The sequence below is a fragment of the Mesoplodon bidens genome (assembly GCF_964165515.1).
Source record: "Mesoplodon bidens genome assembly, chromosome: 1".
Classification (NCBI taxonomy): Eukaryota; Metazoa; Chordata; class Mammalia; order Artiodactyla; family Ziphiidae; genus Mesoplodon; species Mesoplodon bidens.
Genome location: NC_138176.1, coordinates 135,235,013 through 135,249,717, shown reverse-complemented (window position 1 = coordinate 135,249,717; position 14,705 = coordinate 135,235,013).

Below are 14,705 nucleotides of genomic sequence, written 5' to 3'. Positions count from 1 at the left end.
GGTGAAAATTTTGTCCTCAAAAATGTCCTGAAAGCCCCTGAGATGCACTCGTTGTTGGCTTGAAAGTCAAGGCCTTCAAGGGCAGGGGAGGTTCCCCAGTGACTTTCTTACTGCAGAAAAAGTGATTTGGGGATGAGGTAGTCAAGAAAGGGGAGAGAGGATACAACTTTAAGAGAAAGGAACCAACGCCTCCTTGGTCCTGTGCAGTCCCAGGTCTCAGGAATCCACGGGGCAGGTTAACACACAGCAGGGGACTCTAGTGGAGGCTTGAACAGCCTTCAGGGTGGGAAGCAGACCCACTGAATTGTCCTGGTAGGTGTACAGTGAGTGGCAGGAGGGGCTTTGTGGCGGCAATGACGCAGGTGTGGAAAAACCTTCCACCTCTTTAACCATGGCAGTCAGGTGATGCACATTCCAGAGTCCGGGAAATTCGCTTACTGTGGGAAAGTGACACATTACAGCTTCATGTGCCTCTCAGAAACCATCTTGCTAAATCTTTTTGGGTCACATTCTTAGTGTAATTGTCTACCACTAGCATTCACAAGAAGAGCTCACTGGGGACCGAATTAGAGATTTTCTCAGGTATAACTTCATCAAACCATTCAGAACATATAAAATTCTTCATCTGGGCCTCTCGAGGCAGGTCTGGTCAGTCGAGGGTTTATATTCAAATAAATACTATTGATTTATCACCCCCAGTTAATAAGAAGAATGCCATACTTCTTACAATTTTCTTTTCCCAGCCAGGGATTGAACCTGCACCCTTTGCAATGGAAGCATGGAGTCCTAACCACTGGACCGCCAGGGAAGTCCCTTATAGTTTTCTTTATAAGGCACTTTAAAACCTGTCCTCCAGCTGCATCGCTGCACCCTTTTCCTTTGACCTCTCTGATCCACCAAACTGAAAGGCTTCCAGTTTTCTGGATGTGCCATCTTCTCTAGACTTCTCATGTGCTGTTTCTGCTTTCTGGAATTCCCTGGAGAACCTGAGCATTCATCTTCCCAAGACCCAGTTTTGTCTGTGATGGAACCCTGCCTCCTTTGCCTGTTTCCCTTCTGGGAGCTGTGCTTCTGAACCCCAGCCACGTCTGGACTCCTGCAGTTTGTTGCCAGGTCTGTCTGATGCCCATCTGCCCATGTAGGCCTCTGTGTCGTCTGCTCCAGAAGTTCAGTTCCTTCTTGCTGGGCTGTCCTGGGCAGGCGCTTACCTGGACTACCTTCGCTCTGCATATGTTGTATCGCCCACGTACACATCCACACTCCAGGCTGCGTTCCCCCACAGCGTCTGTAGCTGGGCTTGCCCACCAGGGGTTCCTTCCTTTCAGTAAGCACATCACGTCCCAGCTTCCAGCCTTTCCCAACACATCCATCCTGCCTTTACCAAGCCCTGTCTCTTTCCCTGGGGGCTTGTAGGGTAGGAGGAAAAGTAAACTCTGACTGAAGTTGCTTGGGATTTGGCTGTCAGAATCTTCTCTTCTTTGGGTGTCTATTTTTAAAACATTCAGGGCTCAGGAGGAATGAAAACTTTTCCCCAAGACTAAGGCATTCTGCTCTGACCCCCAGAGCATCCTGGTTCCTCCTTCAAATCTCGGCTCAGACATTGATCTCCATGGGAAGAACATTCTCTAACCCTCAGGTCTGGTGGAGGGGCCCCTCCTGGGCACGTTCTCCCTCTTAGCTTCATTGCACTCTATCCAACCAACAGACTGTGCAATCTCAAGGATGATGAATGGCTTTAAAAACCGATTGATTACTAATGTTGTATCTCTAGCACTCAGCCCAGTAGGAGCATGCATGCATGAATGAATGCTTGAATGAATGTCTTCTCTCTATATCTTCCACGAGTTAGCTCTCTGTTGTCTAAGACATCTCAGTTACCATAAATTCTTCAGACTCTTTTTTTGCGGGGAGGTCCCTTTCTTCTCTTATTCCAGTTTCCAGCAGTTTCTAGCTGTATGACCTGAGTAAGTAACTTAACCTCTCTGTGCCTCAGTTTTCTCATCTATAATGTGAGGAAAAGAGTAGTAACTACCTCACAATGTTGTAGGAGCATCAAATGAGCTAATACACATTGAGCACTTAGAACAGTGCTTGGGACCTAATTAACCCTCAATAAATGTTATTTTTCTATCATTTTCTGTGCATTCTTTGGTGTTTTCACAGGATTACTAAACCAACAATTTTGTCAAAATTGATAGAATAAAATATTGGTGGACATTTTCCTCTCACCAGGTTGGTGGGAATTATGTAACATAGCTTTATTTTCCCTTCACTTTGCTTCTGCATTTGACTCCTCCTGTCTTTCTTGGAAGGACTCAGGGTACTGAGGGGGGTGGGTGGGTAGCTCTGTTGGTGGCCCTTGGGACCAAATGACTTTGCAGGCCACACTTAGGATATTAGTGATACCTAAGGTTTGAGACTTAAGTTTGAAGATGTTTCAACAGTTTTACAAGGACATCTGTATTTAAAAAAAAAAAAAAGCCCTATGTGAACACTGATAAAGTTAAAATGGTGCCTGGGACAAAATGAAAACTTGTTTGTGTAGGGCTAGTCTTTCTAGCCTAACTTGCAAGACTTACAAGCTGGATCTCTGAGCCATGTGCTGATGGGAAGGTCTCTAGGAGAACAGTCCATACTTCTTGAAAAGCACTGCCTCCTCTGCACCCGTGGAGTTCTTCAGTCTCATGGCTGTTGCCTTAGGACCTACAGAAGTGTGTGGATTCTCCTTCCTCATTCTTTTCAAATAAGCAATAAGGCAGAGGTTCCAAGGCATCAAAGGGTTTTCCTATTGCTCTTTAATTCTCTATCTCAAAGAATTGGAAATGACATTTAAATATTCCCCACACTGGTTTCAGCCCCCTGCCGGTTAGATACACTTTTTTCAGAAGGCTAAATATTTCTAGTCCTTCACTTTTTTTTTTGGCGGTACGCGGGCCTCTCACTGTTGTGGCCTCTCCCGTTGCGGAGCACAGGCTCCGGACGTGCAGGCTCAGCGGCCATGGCTCACGGACCCAGCCGCTCTGCGGTATGTGGGATCTTCCCGGACCAGGGCACGAACCCGCGTCCCCTGCATCGGCAGGCGGACTCTCAACCACTGCACCACCAGGGATGCCCCTCTAGTCCTTCATTTTTAAGGGCAAAGTGAACACAAAGGGTTCTGTTCACAAACGGGCTGATTCAGAGGGGTTGGGGTAGGGCTGTTTTTATCTCTTTTTATTATCTCCCATGTAGCAGAAATGATGATCAGTGTCAATATCCAATCTGAATTTAATCACCCCATTTGAAGCAGGTTCATAGTTAAGTCCACCTCTGCTCTGTAGTAGCAGCATTGAACAGTGAACTGGCACAACTTTTAGGGACAGGTGTCTCCCAGGAATTGCACAAGCATTACACGTTCCACCTGTTGCAGTATTTGTCTTTTTGGAAAAGGTGCTTGCGGATCTCAGTGTAACTTGTTTAATATTCATAGATTCTCAATTCCATCCTCTTTTCCAGAGAGAGGAAATATTAATTTCATGGTGAGTGTTAGTGGGTGGTGTCTTACCTATTTGATGAAGCAGAGCCTCCATAAGGAAAACCAGTAGATGCTTTCGAAATATCCTGTCATTCTGGCCTGAATAATGGAGGGGGTGGTGGTTGTATAGTTTTCTATTGCTGCTTAACAAATTAACACAAGTTTAGCAGCTTGTAGGACTGACTGGGTCCTCTGTCTAGACTGAAGTGAAAGTGTGCGTTGGTTTGGGTTCGTATGGAATCCATAAGAGGGTCTGGGGGAAGAATCCACTTCCAAGATCATTCAGGTTGTTGGCAAGACCCAGTTCCTGTGGTTGTAGGACTGAAGCCCCCACTTTCTTGCTGGTTGTTGGCTGGTCATCTCTCTGGTCCTTGCCTGTGGCCCCCTCCATCTTCAAAGCCAGTAATAGCATAGTCAGATCCTTCTAGTGATTCAAGTCTCTCTAACTTCCTCTTCTGCCACAGAACACTCTCTGCCTTTAAAGGGCTCATGTGATTGGACTAGGCTTATCTGGACAATCTCCCTTTTGATTAACTCAAAGTCAATTGATCAGTAATAATTTAATTATATTTTCAAAATCTCTTTTGCCAGGTAATATAATGTAATCAGGGGCATGATATCTCATCATATTTACAGTCCTGGAGATTAGGGTGGGAAATCTTGGATGGTCAGTTTGGAATTCTGTCTATCACAGTTGTCAAGTATTGTTTTCTGAAATTAGCTCTTCACTGAAGCCAAGCTTCTGTGACTTTCCTTTCTTTCTTTTATGTGTCTGTGAACCTTGCAGTTTGTTGCCTGTTCCCTGTCTCATCGATGTGGTTCAAAGAGGGTGCCAACCTCCCAGGGCACTGATTCCTGGGGCTCTCTGTTGGTTTTGGACTTTGAGGTTTGGTGTTCCAAGCACCCATCTTTGCTTGGACCACCCAAGGAGAGCTATGAGAAGCAGATAGCAGTCAACAGAACCAAGGCCAGCCTCCAAACCTGGGTGTTTTTAGTTTTACAAGGAAATAAGAAATTGCTGCTGTATTCACAGACCAACAATTATCTCATTAAATAACTTCTCAGACCTTGATTTAGCCATTATGAAAGATGTTTTGGTAAAGAACATCTGGTGTTGTTTTCAATTAAATATTGTACCACTAAACTTTGATTAAAAACTGATTTAAAATTTTAATAGCCCCTTCTTTAGAAGATGGCTAAATGCAAAAAAGAAAAATGTCACTTATTAAATTGTTCCCTCCCCCGCCCTTTGTTGCTCTATTTTATCCGGATTCCTATTAATGACTGTTTAAAACCCACGCAATTTTGGATGCAGTAAATCTAGATGCATAAATAAGATTACCATACCAATACTGCTGTTCTCACTCTTTTACTATTGGTACCTCATTTTATTTTTATGCTTTAATTAAATTGAGTATATTTTATGTTTCAGTTTGCTTTGAAACAACTGCAGTGCCTATAATTGACACTATTTCATCCTTGTTAGAAAGTGCTGAGTTGAATTAAAAACATCAGTTCCATTTCCTTTTACATTTACTCTGTGGAAAAGCCAAGACAGAAAAAATATGAACTGTATTTCTTTTCCAAGTTGCACTGATAGGTGAAAATAACTAACCGCTTAGTAGTTACTAATAAGGATTGAAATGAAATTTTTACTGTTAGCATACTCTTACCTATGTAAAAATATTTAGTGGTATAAGGTAATTTTACTTAGTAATTTTTCCCAGATGATATGTAACAAACAACAAATACATTATTGCTCTTCCATGTACTCCACATAAAGCATAAATCTTCAAGCACATATTTTAATGTATTTTTACTTAAGATATCATGTCTAGCCTAAGTATTTTTGGTGGGGAAATGACATTACGCCATGTTTCTGAAGAGCAGCCTTGGCGAGAATTTTTTTGGTTAAGGGCCACATAGGAAATATTTTCAACTTTACCGGCAATATGATCTCAAGACTATATAACTCTGCTGTTGTAGCATGAAAGCAGCCAGAGATGATAGGTAAACAAATGAATGTGGCTGTGTTCCAATAAAACTTTATTGACAAAAACAGGTGGTGGGCCCCGGGTTTGACCCATGGGCTATAGTTTGCTGACCCTATCGAGGATAATGACCAAGCATTGGTTAATGTAAACAGCTGAGAATAATCAATAGGTCAATTCATGGATTAGGGTCCTGATTAGGGTCCAAATTTTTGTTATCATAGATTTTTTTTGCTTGTCTTGCAATAGTTTGTCTTAATTTAATCCGTTGATTCCCACATTGGAATTCCCCTCCCCATCTTCTATTTAAAGTGGGAACCTAGGCTCATCGACATTTCCACAAGTCTAAATTAAGTCAATGAATAATTATCCTGATTAAAAATTTCTCTTCTCTGTTGGTTCAGACTATAATGACAGCATATTTATCTTACACACAAACTTGGCTTAAGTCAGGCTAGACTTTGCAAGTCTCAGTTCATAAGACTGTATTTTAGATTTAGTGCCAGTTTTGGGTGGGAAGAGGGTCAAGCAGAGAGAAGAAGCCAGGAAGCATTTCTTGAATGGAATTTGGGAACTGGATACTGTTATTTTGCTAATAACAAACAGGAAAGATATTTCTCCTTGCCTCTTGTTCGTGATGATGGATTTCCCCTCACATACAAATGTGCCTGTAAAACGTGATAGTTGCCTGGCCCATGCTCATGTGATGTTCCCATAGTGCTTTTGCTGCACGTTGCTTTCTGTGGGCACAGCATTCTTATTCAAGAGCAGCTACTGACTTCTATGTCAATTGCTTTGTGGCAGAATAGCTGCCTCCTGGTCTGTAGTTGCTGACACAAATGTTATTTAATAAGGGCATATTGCCTTAATGAAAAGTCAGATTCTGGACGATGTTAATTTTCAGAGAAGCATGCATCTGGCCTGACAAACAGCTTTCCTGTATGACTGGACTGAGGTGGCCTACACAGAAACAAAGCAACCCGTAAAGCACTAATATTTTTTCATGCAGGTAACATTACCTTACATGTTTAAACCATACAGTGTTAAATATCAATCTGCAACAGGTTGGGGGAAGGCATTAATAATACTTATACCCACCATTTCATTGAGGGTCCATTATGCTCTAGGAATTGTAAACATGTTTTCTCTAATCCTAACAATCATCATACGAGGTAGGAATTATTAGCACCAACTCACCTGCATGGAGGCTCAGAGATTTTAAGTGAAGATGGCACAGCTGGTAAATGGTGGAGTTGGAATTCATGCTCAGCCTGCTTTGGAACCAAAGCCCTTGTCTTTCTCTTATGATAGGTGTTTTGATACAGCTTCAGGCCAGTAGTTTTCCATGACCACACCCTACCTCAGAGCAGTTAAGTCACAATCACTAGATTGGGGTCTGGACTTTGGTAGTTTGCAAAAGTACTCCAGGTGATGTTAATCATTGGTCCAGAGGTGCAATCTAGAGACACCTGTATTTGGGTAAAGGCTGGGCTTATCCTGGTTGTTAAATGGGCACAATGTTTTCCCTGGCTGCCTCTTTCCATGTCAGTTTGTGCTGCCACAGCATTCTCCAGTGGCCTCCTTCAGGAAGGAGGCCACCTGGCATGGATGTCATGCTTTATCTCCATCTTATTGTGAATAAGTCTTTGGGTTACCACTGCTTGGGTTCTTTGTGTGGCATTTTATTACCTGATTCTTGCCTTTCTCTTAGAAAGAAGCCTGGAGTAAGTTCCTAATAGAAGTTAAAACAAGGTGGCCCCTTGGGAGAAAGGAGTGACTAATTTAGAATTGCAGAGTCTGGAAAAGGAGTAAAATCTGAGTTGAATTCTGAAGTGAGGCTATAACATCTATAGACTGGTAGTGGGGCTGGGCTAGTTGGGGCAGGGTTTTCTGGCAGAGAGGGAACAGCTTGAGGCAAGATCTGGAAGCAGGGGATACAGGGTGACCTAACAAAAATTTTGGAGTGCCTAATTTGAGCCAGGTGTCTGCATGGTGAGTGGCCCACATGAATGGGATAGAGAATGGGTTGCACACACACTTGTTCACACATGTAGGTAATGAGAGGTAACTCTGCAAAGTGGCCAGCTCTCTCTGAGACAGGTTTCAGTATCTTCTTCATCCATAGAGCCTTCTAGAGACCCAGCACCTCCCATTCTCTTGGAAAGGGCTGTCTATGACTCCTCCCCTGTGACCTGGCTGATCAGACCAAGGACAGATGCCATAACTAAGGGCACAAGTCCATTAGTTGGCCAGAGCACCAACCGGATGACCTCTCTTGGGAATTTGAACCAATGATCACAGAGATTTTCACAGCAGAGGGCACTGGGTGTGAATGATCATGCATTTACAGAGTGTTACCCACCTCATGCTGTTTTAGGGCCTAAGACAACAGTGATGCACATGAGAAAGTCCTATTCTCATCCAGCTCATGTCAAAGTGGGGAAATGGCCGAAGCAAATTTTAGTGTTCATTGTCCTAGTCAGTTTGGGCTGCTATAAAAAAGTACCATAGATTGAGTGGCTTATAAACAACAGAAATTTACTTTTCTCAGTTCTAGATGCTGGGAGTCTGAGATTAGAGTGCCAGAGTGGTCACATTCTGGTGAGGACCTGCTTCTTGGTTTGCAGACAGTTGTCTTTTAGTTGTATTCTCACATGGTGGAAAGAGGGCTAGGTAGCTCTTTGGCCTCTTCTTATAAGGGCACTAATCCCACTCATGAGGGCTCCACCCTCACGGCCTAATTACCTACCAAAAGCCCCACTTCTAAATAACATCACATGGGGGGTTCAGTTTCAACATACGAATTGTGAGTGCGACACAAACATTTGATACATTGCAGTGATAAAGGCAATAGAATGATAAAACAGGGTCATCTGATAGAGTATAACTGGGTGAGACAGATAGCACCATATAGGGGGGTCAAGGAAGGCCTTTCCAAGAAGGTGACAATGCTGTTGGGCCGGGAGGCCATGGCCACAAACAGGAAAATAGTTGACAGGTGGAGGAGTCCATGAGGGAACCAGAGATGGGAGGGGCTATGAGATCCCTGAGGGATTTAGGGAGGCCACAGGTGATTCCTGGTGGACCCCTGGTTGTTTTGAGCCTCTTTGCATTCCTTCAATAATATCGATACACACACACACACACACACACACACAACCTCTTTTGAGCTAGCTTGAATGGGTCTCCCATCTTGCAAGCCAAAGAACAACTTTGGCTTCAACTAAGAACAGGGATAAATGGAGGAACATTCTGAGTGGCCGTCTGCAGTTTTGGACTTTGTCTCTGAAAGGGCTTTTGAGCAGTGAAGAGCGTTGTCTTCATGCTCTGGTGTCAGGGAAAACATTCCTGTTTCAAGAGTGGAAAGCTTCTGATTATACTGAAGCATGCATTCCTCTGCCAACTGTTGGAACAAGAAAAACCACCACCACCGTCCTGACTGCCAGCAGTCTGCCCAGCCAACACATGTTCTCAATGTCTGTGTGTCATGTTTAGCTTAGCTAGGCAGCTCCAACAGCACCTGGGGTGCAAAAACATCCTGAATTTCTCCAAACACCACAGCGGGGCTGCTTAAACAGCATGATATTCAGGAAATAGTCATTATCTCCACACCTCCTGATTCCAGTGGGTGGATTATTGGATGAGCTTCAGAGGGCAGCTCCAACGAGTGCCAAGTCCTACCCACCTATATCTCCCATCCACGTGGATATGCTGCCAGTGGGGAGGTGGGTGCGATGGAACCAGGCTGCTCCTCAGGATGTTGGAGAAGAATTTGGGCTGGATTCTTTCCTCCTGTGTGGGGTCCTCTCTGCACATCAAATGAACTGTCTGCATCAGCACAAAAAATGGGTGCAGATTTGCGAGGGAAGGGGAAGTGACTGTTGTTTTTGCACATCTTTCCCACAGGGGCTACTTTGGCCAATTACAAGTGGGGAAAAGTGGAGGTAGGCGGAAGAGTCTCATTTCTCTTCACTTCCTCGGAAAAGAAAGAGGATACACTGTCAGCCATCACCTGGTGTCATCTTCCCTTCATTTCCTCTTTCCTTTCCATATCTGGCAGCTATCAAAGCTGACCTCAGAGGGAAAGCAATTGTTATGAGTTTGGGCTGGATGAGGTTCTCATTAGGGAAACATAGGTTGGTAGTCAATAACTATGTGAGACTTTAAAAATACTCTTCATTTTACCACTATGTATTGTCACCCTCTGGTGTACCCTGATGTGCACACCTATGCTTTTGTGGTTTTTAAACTTTACTTAAAAGTCAAGCCCTTTATTCATGTGAATTTTATAAAGCTGGATTAGGAAGCAGGTCAGCTGAGCTACTTCCTAGGGAGGCAACTATAAGGGATTCTGGAATAAATCAGAAATATGGTACTTTTAAACTCAGGTTTCCACCTGCTGTTATCTTCAAAAGCGTCAAAATGTACACTGTTCCTAATCCTAGTGAAGCAGAAGCCTTCGTGTGGAAACAAAAGCAAAAACACGAAACACTCTTTGAAGGTGGCGGCCAATTTTGTCTGAATGTTTTTGTGACTCTGTGAAGTTCAGTCAGCCCCAATCAAGCCTAGCCAGCCAGCCAGCAACCAGCCAAAATTCTGAAACCCAACAGCACTCACTTCGTCCCACTTACTGAGAACAAATGATTTATTTTATCACATAAATTTTAAGACCTTTAATGTCTCCTAAAATATATCTGGTTTGGCTACACCCAGATTTACAGACTAAATAAGATCAAAGATTTCAGAAAACAGAATGTTCTGTTAACAAGAACAACAAAACAAAACAGGATAAAAGCACATTGAAAAAGCCATGTAGGCTCCTTCTATCCCAGTGAGTCTAAAGAGCGGGGTACGAGTGCACAGTGCTTAGCAGTTAAGAATAATGGAAAAATCAGTGAAACGAAAGACAATTGCAAATAAGTTAAAGTATTATGTTAATGATAAGTATATGGAATCGCCTGTTGTTCTGAACATAAAAACGTATATAATTTTTATCAACAGAAGTCAGTTCATTTCTTTCTCCTCTCACCATATAGGCTCACTTGATATTTAAAGAATTGGCAGTAACCATTAGCCAGGCCAGAGAACCCATATGCACCCGACTAGCCTGATTAGGTGGAATTGTAATATATGTTGAATGAGGGTAAGGCCTCTCTGGTTGAAGTGGGAGCCAGGAGACCCACAGCTGACCTTCTCCTCCTTCCCTGCAGCTACTCTGTTCAATCATTGTCTGATGGTTCCTAATCTTCATCTCTTTCTCTACATTCACTAGTCTATACTGACTCCATTCTTGTATTTTCCACCACCACTCAGCTGGTAGTCCCCAGATGCCAGTGCTCAGAGCAGCCCTGGCCCCTGACAAAGTTCATACTATACACGGCGAGTGGTGAAAGAAAACATAAGCACCCTGTAGGGAGTTTTTGCAAAGCCAAGTTAATCAATATAAAACATTTTCTTTCATCATGGGATAATGTCTACCATACCTGTATGTCTGTTAAAAAGTTCTTTCTTTTATGAAATAATGAGGATAGCAGATTAAATAAATAATCATTTGGGAGGCTAAATATAAAATTATTAGCCCTGTGTTAGTTCTCAGAATTTTTATTAAAATTGTACTTGTCTGTAAAATTCTAAAATCTGGGCACCACTGTCTTAAGGTGCATTTTAAAGATGCTCTATGTTTTATTGGAAAAAAAGGAAATAGGTCTTTCTTTCTGATTACAGTGTTACACGTTTATTAGAAAATTTAGAAAATAAAGATATGATAGAACTGGTGACACAAAAAGTATTAACGGGTAAGTAATCACAGCTTTCCCCACTCCCTCCTTTTCTGAGAAGGCTCGGCTCTAACATCTTGCTGTGCTAATTGAGGAAATGTGAGGCTGCAGAACTGGAAAGAAGAGAGAGACTAGACTGGTTTTTAGTGGGAAGAGCCCAGAGCTACTGGGAGAGCAGAAAGGGTCTCAGAGCAAGTGGCTGGGGTGGGAGGAAGAGGGATGGAGTTTTGTGTGGAGCTGCCAAGGAGAAACATTAAAAAAAAGACAAAGACATTTTCCCAAGTGTCATGCCATCTAATACCCCTTTCCCACGCTCTTCAAAAGAATTTCATAAAAATTTTAATTGCTTTTCAATGTGTGGGTTTTTTTTTTTGGATTTTGGATTCTTTTGCATGCAACACTGTGTTGAAGCTAACCATGGAATACCCAGTTTTATTTGGCTTACAAAGGGAAAAACAAGTAAGAACATTTTTTTTTTGTTTTTTTTTGTTTTTTTTTTGTTTTTTTGTTTTTTTAAGAACATTTTTAAAATGCATAATTCCACTTTTAGCATCTATTAGGTTTTTTGAAAACATGGTAAAGATAGCATTTCACATTTATTACCTTTCATTCCTCTGAGGAGAGCAAGCACATCAGAAAATAAGTCATGTTGTTTTCAAGTAGGTAGAAACGTACTAGCCACTGTCTTCTTTTGATAATGGGACGCTAGTGTCATCATTAACTTGGTCTCTGCTATAATGTTTCTTTCTGATAAAGGGCTTTCGGCTGCTGGAACTTGTGACCGATGCTTAAGGGGCAATCCAGGGATTTCTTGGCACTTCTGAAAAACTTGGGTTCCCTCTCCCCTCCCCCCCCCACCATTTCTCTATGGTGTCTGATACCTTTAATACCATCTTCAGTTATCACTGTTGCATGTTAGTTCAACATCCAGTAAACAGCTTCTATCTGCCAGGTGTGCCTCTTGGGACTGGAGATAGAGACAAAGATCACTGAGGTCGTGGTCCTTGCCCTTGATGGTGGGAGAGGGAAAACCTCCACATTGATCTCTATGCACAATCCCCATCATTACATAGATGTGATGGCAAGTGGGAGAGCTGGGAAGGACACCTATATCTGCCTGACCCTAAAGATCTGTCTGTTAGAAAACAAACTTATGATTACCAGAGAGGAAGCGGTGGGGAAAGGGATTTTCAGTTTGGGATTAGCAGATACAACATAATATAAACAACAAGGTCCTACTGTATAGCACAGGGAACTATATTCAATATCCTATAGTAAACTATAATGGAAGAGAATATGGAAAAGAATACATATATTGTATATATCTGAATCTCTTTGCTGTACAGCAGAAATTAACACAGCATTGTAAATCATCAACTATACTTCAATAAAAATAAAGATCTGTCTGTGCTCTTTCCACTATGCTGCACCACCCTGGGCTTGCCTGGAAGGCTGAGGAGCAAATCCCCAGTTGGGGGAAAGAGAACCACATTTGAGCATCCACGATGTGACTGGCACTCTAGAAATATAGTTTAAAGGACATAAAGTTTAGTCATTGAACATAAAGTCTAGTCTTTGCACTTTCTCCATGGAGAGAGGATTGAGATGTCTTTGAATTGGAGGAGATAGGTGCATATTTAGAGGCTGGGAGTGAGAAGGTGGAGAGATGGGAGCATTTGTGATGAGGTGCTGGATGGGGTAGAAATGAATATTTCAAGATACAGCAGGAGGCAAAAACGGGCAAAACTAAGAGAAAGTTGAGGTGTTTTTTTGGGAAGGGAAGTGCATTTATCCCGGGATGAGTTTGAAGGAGGGACGATGAATTATAAGTACATTCAAAGGTTGAGAGGAGAGAGTTTGGAGGATTTATCCCCAGGCAGGTTTTCTCAGAGGCCAGTGGGTCCTATGATGAAGGTTGCATTGGATAATCTCAGATGGGTCTAGTTGTCCTAAAACACAAGAGGTAAACTGCTTCAATTAGTAATAGAAACTGGAGAAGTAAAATAGATACACATGAAGTAAGTGGGATGGGAGTGCCTGTGTAGGAACCACCTCTATCTATTTATAATGGTCACATAAAACAAGCCAGAAAAGAAACTTAGTGAATTTTGGAGCTCGGGGCAATTATAGGATCCATTTTTGTTTTGTTTTGTTTTTAAATTTTTTTGGATCCATTTAGAGTAGAAGAGTTTCAGTCAGTAGAGACCTTGCTGAAAAGAGATGGTAAAGAGGCCTTGAATACGCACATGCTCTAAGTCTCAAATGAGTGGGGGGAACTGACTCCGTTCTTACTTGGGGGAAAGAGAAAGATGATTAAGCCAGAGGGAGAAACATGATTAAGTCATTAGACAAATCAAGAGCTGACAACGATAATAAAGCATTGATATAGCTAAAGAGATTTTTTTGTGAAGCTCTAACAAATATTTTACACTTTTAAAAAAGCAGGTGGGGACTTCCCTGGTGACGCAGTGGTTAAGAATCCGCCTGCCTATGCAGGGGACACGGTTCGAGCCCTGGTCTGGGAGGATCCCACGTGCGCAGAGCAAGTAAGCCTGTGTGCCACAAGTGCTGGGCCTGAGCTCTGGAGCCTGTGGGCGACGACTGCTGAGCCTGTGTGCCACAACTACTGAAGCCCACATGCCTGGAGCCCGTGCTCTGCAACGGAAGAGGCCACCGCAATGAGAGCCCTGCACACCGCACTGAAGAGTGGCCCCTGCTCGCCACAACCAGAGAAAAGCCCGCACGCAGCAATGAAGACCCAAAGCAGCCAAAAGTAAACAAACAAACAAACAAATAAATAAATAAATAAGAAGGTGAAGTCAACTAATTTGTTTTGCTGTACAAAGCATTAAAAACTTTTTTACTGACACTCGATGATATTGAATGGTATGTTTCTCCTCTTCACATCCTCCATGCCTCAAGTCTGTCTGCCCCCCTGGTCCTGTTTCCCTCATTAGGCACCTGGAAACAACCAACGAAATGAGGTACAGAGCTGGAAAGGCATGAAAAACCTCTTCTGGGACTTAACTGAGTTTCCAGGAACATCCTGTGGAATTTTACTTCTGTCCATAGAGCATCTCACTGGGACTGATTTCTCATATAAACTGGATTGGTATTTTACTTGAGATGATCCTCGGCTAAATTGGAAAGTAGGTATCTGTGGTGTCTTTTTGCATTTCCTTTCTGTGACTCTCTTCCTGTTCCTCCTGTCTCTCCCCCATCAGGATGCTTCAAATTGTCATAAAACCTTGTGCTCAGTGCCTGCCAATTTAGAGGACATCTCTGCTAAGGTGGAGATAATATTTAGCCCTCTCAGTGGTACTAGAATTTCACAGGGACCATTGAGAGACCCTCAGTTTGACTGAACTCTAATGAAACACATTTTTAATGGTGAAATTTTAGGTATAATAGGCTCCCGGGGAA